The sequence below is a fragment of the Dipteris shenzhenensis genome, chromosome 14, assembly GCF_047967505.1.
Source record: "Dipteris shenzhenensis isolate YYH24624 ecotype China chromosome 14, Dip_SZ_1.0, whole genome shotgun sequence".
Lineage (NCBI taxonomy): Eukaryota > Viridiplantae > Streptophyta > Polypodiopsida > Gleicheniales > Dipteridaceae > Dipteris > Dipteris shenzhenensis.
Window position 1 is genome coordinate 18,647,171 of NC_141609.1, and position 7,042 is coordinate 18,654,212.

General features: G+C 41.0%; 1 long non-coding RNA gene across 2 annotated transcripts; it reads right to left on the minus strand.

Moving 5' to 3' along the window:
- Positions 1-2,821: 2,821 nt before the first annotated feature.
- Positions 2,822-3,631, minus strand: LOC147894294 (uncharacterized). 2 transcript variants are annotated; one of them, XR_015542057.1, is made up of 3 exons: positions 3,339-3,631; positions 3,004-3,222; positions 2,822-2,930 (listed from the first exon to the last, which is right to left on the minus strand). It is a non-coding gene; the product is annotated as an uncharacterized LOC147894294 (long non-coding RNA). The 2 variants fall into 2 exon arrangements; XR_015542056.1 differs by having other exon boundaries at positions 2,828-3,222.
- Between the last annotated feature and the right edge of the window lie 3,411 nt (positions 3,632-7,042).

Consider the following 7,042-nt stretch of genomic DNA (forward strand, 5'->3'; position numbering starts at 1 on the left):
TATTTTTCTTTTTAGATTTTCTTCGTAAAATCCACGTGGTCTGGGGCTCACGTAAAGTATAGTCCAATCAATCACGTGGCCTATCACATAATAACAAATTAACTACACCAACTTCCAATCACCACGGCAGGCCCTTTGAGGGAACCTCAACTTGTTTTTGGCCTGCCTGGGGGGAAAGGCTATAGTAATCAGTCTGCACTGTCAAAGATGATAAATTTTCTATCTGGGGCTGGCTGGGTGGTGGATTTTCTTTGTTGACTCGTGCAAACGAGTGATTGGATGTCCACCACTGCTATTTTTGTCCTCTATTCTTGCTATTTTTATCCCCATTTTTCTCCCCCCCTCTCTCTCTCTCTCTCTCTCTCTCTCTCTCTCTCTCTCTCTCTTCTTCTTCTTCTTTCTCTCAACTTCCAGGGTAGGCCTTCTGAATGTATTCAACTTTTTGGCCTACCCAGGGGAAAGGCTATAGTAATGATTTTCTTTGTTTTGAGATGGTAAAGCTTCTAATTGTGGGTAGCCGCGTTGGAGTGGTAGTTTGGTGAATTTTTGGACGCATGCAAACGGGTGATTGGCTATCCACCGTTGCTATTTTTTTCCTTTGTTCTTGCTATTTTTCCTCCCCCTTTCTCTCTCTCTCTCTCTCTCTTCTTCTTCTTCTTGCTTGCGTTTTGTGTCCCCATTTTTTTCTCCCCCCCTCTCTCTCTATCTCTCTCTCTCTCTCTTGCTCTCTTCTTCTTCTTCTTGCTCTCTTCTTCTTCTTCTTCTTCTTCTTCTTCTCTCTCTTAGCTTCCAGGGTAGGCCTCATGAATGATATTGATCATTCACCGTGATTTCCTTGTGGACCATGGTTAATAGGTTAAAGATATACTCAAGTTCTCAGCCATATTCTCAAGGGACAAGCCACGTGAATATATATATATATATACACCTTGTTTGGCGTTCCAAGCGGTTGGGGTGCATCATTTCAGGGCAAGACTAGTGGGAATGCGCTCTTTGCATGGCATTCGATTGGTGTGCAGTATTTCAAGGCAGGATTGGTGGGAATGCGCTCTTTGCATTGAAACAAGCTGAATTTCATTCAAGGGGTCTGCCCTAATGAGATTGGAGTTGTAGCGTATGTAATGGAATGGCCTGACCAGTAAGCAATTTCTGTACCAAATGTTTGTTGTTGTGAGTAGTTGTTTGTCCAGATGAAGGTGGCGGTGCCACCCTCACCACTCACTTCTGGAACAACAGTGGCTCCTTGTATTTGGTAAAAGCTATCAACTTCCAAGTAATCCCCTATATTGGTCCACAAATGCATGCGGAATCACCAAAGTAATGGTGTCACAGTTCCGGTGATCACTCAAATCAGCCCTAATGCATACGGGATAGTTGGGGTTACGAGCTTTGTATGTTCCATTCTTTGCTAGTAGTTTACCCTCAAAGGCGCAAATCTATGCCATGTAAATTTGGATATGACATCTATTGGCAATATGGGTAAGGAGTTTCCCCCACTAACAAAGTTGTCTCTTAAAGGAACAATCGCACGGACATTGTATCGGCTATCATGCAAAGGGGGAGTATCAGTATGCCTATCTTGGAGGGATGCATTTGATGTAGCATGATCTTCATATTCCTTTTTTATGGATGACTGCCTTGTTGCTGGAAACGAAGCAAAAACGTATCAATATGCAATTCTATGCCATACACAAAATCATTCTCTATGCATGTAACCTTTAATGAGAGATTTTGGACTTGTGTCAAAATACAATTTGCACAGGTGAGGGAATAAAGTTTTAACATACGCAAGTTGCACATGTGAATACATTAAAAGCTATAATGATCACAACAGAATATGATCGAAAAAGAAAAAACCAGTGCATACCATGTAAAAAAAAGAAAAATAGTTCTGAAATAAAATAGATGCTTCCTTAACTGGCAGGAAAAGTGCTTAACTAATGGTAACCACATGATGATAGTGAAAGACTTTACACTTTATTTCAACAGTGCTCTGTGACACACTTTTGGTACAACAAAAGTAATCATGGAGACATAAAACTTATTACCAAAAACTATATGTTTAAAAGAAATCAATCCAGTGGATCTAATCAGTCACATAGACACACCTCCCACAAAATAGCATTGCCAAGAATGAAAATTTTCAGTGTCTTCACATCGATACATAAACCCAAAATAAGCTTGCCTATAGCCACGCGCCCACACGAGAATACAATGTGCTATCTTCAATACGTTTCAGCTGCATGGAGATACAGTAAACTACAGAGACAGCGTCCATGCACAGCCACAATTGGTGGTGCAATATGTGTATAACCGTGGATTCTTAAAAAAGTATCCTGCAATACAATATATGCAAAGCGTGGATATTGTCAATATGTTTCATGTGCTGCTACTAAGGAAACTCAAACGAATAAAAGCATACCTTCTTCATAGGCATATTTCACTGCAGCATGGAACGCCCTCTTCAGGGACTTCTTCCCAATGCTTCCAAAAGCCAAAGGTTTAGCTATACTCCATCACGAGAGTAGCCAACATGACCTTCAACAACATTAGATGCACCGCCCACACCAGACCCTACAGGATAGAAGGACAACGTCAACAAAAAATTCTACGGCAAGAGGAAGGATGCAGTAAAAATCAGAAGCTCTGATACATTACAACTTCGACCGTGAACAGTAAGGTTAATTGCAGGCGTGTTTGAAGACAATCTTGTGATTTGCAGAAGAAAGAACGATGAAGAAGTGTGAGGACAACACAACCAGTACAAAAATAGAGACAACGTCACTATGTGAGCAAGGGTTATAACGCACGCTTTCCTTTACTACTGTCTTGCATCATAAAATCAAATTCGTCAATTTCTTCCTTCACGTTTACAAGAGGCTCTTCGTATACCACCTAGGAAGGTATTTGCACGCTGTTTTTATTATCACCTGCCACCAAAAAACAGAGTTAGAAGCCAAGCTTATGCACATGCAAAAAAAAAAACAGCACGATAGTGATCACCTTCCATAGGCCAGCTACACTCCTTCGGTTCTTCGTTCACGCTCACAAGCTTGGCCGCACTTCCACCTGTCTCTCCAACAAAAAGCAACTGTTGAGAACTAATACTTCCTCACTATCGCTTTGCACGCGAATCAATTCTGTTTAAGACACATAAACACGAAGAACCTAGACAAAATCCCGTAACACCGTCGACGTAAGTACGTGCGAATCGTTCCAGTTCTGAAAAACACAGACACGCAATGAGTTTTTGGTAAATCGAAGTGCAAAAATCGAAAGAAGGAAGGAAGGAAGCGACAGGAAATCTACATCTGTCGGGATCTCAGTCTCAGCAATACCTCTTTCAAAGGTAGCACTTCCAGTAGCAGATCCCATGGATTCAAAACCAGAAATGTGCGAAGGAGAGGCCATACTTGATAGACGAGAATAAATGGCAAGGGCAGCAACGAAGAGTTGAAGCAACAACGAAATGAACACAGGACAAGCGATCATGCACTGAGCATGCACCATGCTCTTATAGATTTTCGGAAAACACCATCTTACGCTCACCAAAATGTTCCCACAGACGATCGAAAGGGCACACGACACTCCCGCAAGCACCAATCTTCCAACAGGTGCTCTTACCCATCGTGCAAAGGTCACCGAGATCAAGGACCAGCACAGCTCCTCCAATAAAACACAAGGAAACTGACAACATGCCAATACAAAGCCTGGGAAGATGCTGGCACATCGCCACGCAAGGAGAACCGCCTCAACGTTTTCGGTGGCCATTCTTGCAGCGCAATGAGCGCGCCCCAATACATCGAAGGAGCCGAGCTCCGAAACAGGGGCTTTGATGGCCATATCAGCATTGCAAAATACATTCCAGAAGACCAGGACAAAGTGTGGATGCAAAAGTGGCGCCGAAGATGAACGTCGACCAATACTATGCATGCAACCAAGGGAAAACCACTGCCCATCACCGCCGCAGACTTGGATACCAAAACTTGCCGAGACAAATGCATATGGAATACGAGGGAAATTCGGAGTTCTTTCCAACGCCACAGCCGAAGAGTGCAGGTTCAGAGGAAGCCCCAACATCTCAGAGAATAGCGTAGAAATAGCGAAGCAACAGGAATGAGGGCGGAGAGAACAGGGGAACGGCCAACAGCATGCACAGAACATGTCCTTGGACACGTGTCAAACTCCTAACGACACGTGTGCACCTCCTGCAAAGAAACTTGCCACGTCAATTTCCTTTTTGAAAGGAAGTGGCCTTTGCTAAAGCCTTCCAGGAGAGAAGCAGCAGCAGTAGCAGCAGTTCACGAGGAGATCTCACAGGAGAACATGGGATGACCTCTGATGTGTCCATGGATGCCCACATCTTGATATGCATGTATTGCCCACATGCTGACTACCTGCGTCCTGACGTGCATGCCTTGTACATTGCTGTGTCCATGTCTAGGGTATTAACGAATCAAGCTTCCTTACAAGCCAAGCTTGATGTGGCTTCCTCGGAGCCCCTGCTACTGCTTATGATTCCTGAAACTTGTTTTTGTAGGTTCAACCTCTATTTAAGTCTAATTTTGTAGGAGCAAAACAACACAGTATTACATTCATGCTAGTCCCAGATTTGTTGGCTTTTTTGGGGCTGAGTATTGGATGTGTCAGTGCCTAACCATGAGCTGGTTCTAACTAGGTTATGTGTGGTTGTAGCTGAAAAGGCGTACCCTCGGAGAATGACAATCAGCGTGCATCCAACCTTTTGAAGTTTTTGATACTCTGGTAGAATGTAACTTGACTTTGTAAGATTGGATATGTTCTAGTCTTATGAACGTATGTATATTGCGACATATTGTATGAATCTAGTCAGTGATATATGATGCAATGCTTTATTGTTTACGCTTTTCAGTGAGACTATGTTTATCTTATCATCCTTAGTGCTTCAGTCTTCTATTCTGCATTTTTTCAGTTCTAGCTTAGCCATGCTGATCCATTCTTCACCATAGTAAGATGCTCTTTAGTTGTCTGATTTCATGTTTTAGTGCCAAGATATGAATTGTGCATTGAATACTTGGAGGCAGTCTATGTGCACCCATTTTGATTGCCCCTGTCATATGTCTACGCAATTCTGCCTTGTTTTTTAGGCATTCTTATATTAGTGGAATTTTAAGGTTGTCGTATAATACAACAAAACCAAAACTGTATTGATGTGAAAGTAGGGATGTTGATGATGGTTGGATCTATTGTAGTGCATAGAGCTTCATTTTTGTGAAGATTTTTGTTTACATATACTATAGTTCAAAGGTGTGGCTGGTTGCTGGCCCCAATGGTAGCAAGTTCTCTACTTGTGCAAAGGACAAGGCTTGGCATTGAGCATGAGGGAGAATATGCTTCACTTGAAACCTTAAGGGGAATAGTTCTCAGAGATTAGTTGTGCTGTTAATTGATTTGTGTGAAGGGGGGGGGGGGGGTTGCACTCCATTTTTCTCTTTGCTTTTTCACAGCGGAATTTGAGATTGCATGAGAGAGCAAAAGTATTTGTGGGGGAGGTCAGCTTGTATTTTGGCTAGTTCATCATATTGCATAGACCATTACTATCCATAAGGACAGTAGTGAAATTTAACCGAGAAGAGAAACAATATTCAAATAATAAAATAGAGAACAACATTGTGCAGACATTGGGTTAGAAATAGAAGTCTAGTTTACACGTGTGGTAATGTTATCTCTAGATTGAGCTTTACATATATGAAAGCAAGTTCATAAAAGGCAAATACCTCTCATAAAAAGTCGTCTCTGCATTAGCATCTGAATGTTAGTAGTGGCACACGCCATTGCTTGTGTGGATGTTTGTTGATTGTAGTGATTTTTTTGTGTATATGATAGTTTTGTTTGGGTACATGCTAATGTTGAGAAGGATAAGAATGCAACTAAGGGCATTTTGATGGTGTGGCACTTCTAAGATGACCTTTGCACTTGGGTTGAGCCTTTATGTTATTTTTCCTTGCTTACATTGTATGTCATAGTCTAGCTTCAATTTTTCGTCGTCGTGGAAAGTAATGAGAGTTCTTATGGGAATATGTTCTATAAGGTATACCTAGTTTCAAGTCACACTTGCACCATCTATCCTTTGGTTTTCTCGATTTACAAGGATAGCCTTGTAGGTTGGGAAATTCTTTTGATCAGTTGTTTTAGAGTGAGTTAGTGAGCTTTTATTGAGTTCATTATATTCTAATATAAACTCTCTACTAAGAAAAGGAATGTGAACATTTTAGCACTCCCTAAAAGTCTCAATATGCTCCATTTTAAATTTGTATTGAGGCTTCATGTACATTCATATGTACACTCTACTAAGGAAAGGAATGTGAACATTTTAGCATTCCCCCAAAAGTAACAAGGTGCTTCAATGCACATTCATATATATATATAGAGGCGGCTTCATATACGTTATTGGAGGCAAATTTTGCAAATTCCATGGTTGATGGAGCTAACTTGTGGAAAGCAAAGATCACGTAGAGATATAGACCTATAAATTTGGACCAAAGCAAAGTTTATAAATATCCACTTATCCTAGCTTATGTCACAATACTATTTCATCAACGTGAGTCACTTTGAACAATGATTGACATACAACAAAAGTGAGAGCGCAGATAATGTAATTCATTATGCCAATATAAACACTCTCCTAACTAAGAAAAGCAATGTGAACATTTTAGTACTCCCCAAGAACTCCCTCAAGATGCTTCGATGAACATTCATTGGAAACATATATAGAGGAGGCTTCCTGTATAGCTCTTGGAGCCAAGGTTTGCAAGTACCATGGTTGATGAAACTAAATTACTAAAAGCGGATATCATGTATTAAAGAACGGGGGATATAAGCCTCATAAATCTGGACCAAAGCAAAGTTATAGATATCCACATATCCTAGTTTTAGCCAGAATACTATTTCATAGTATGAGTTACATCAATGTGAGTCACTTTGAACAACCGTTAACATACAACAAAAGTGAAAGCATAGATGATGTAATTCAAAAAAGGAGAAACATGCCAAGTCAAAGTAG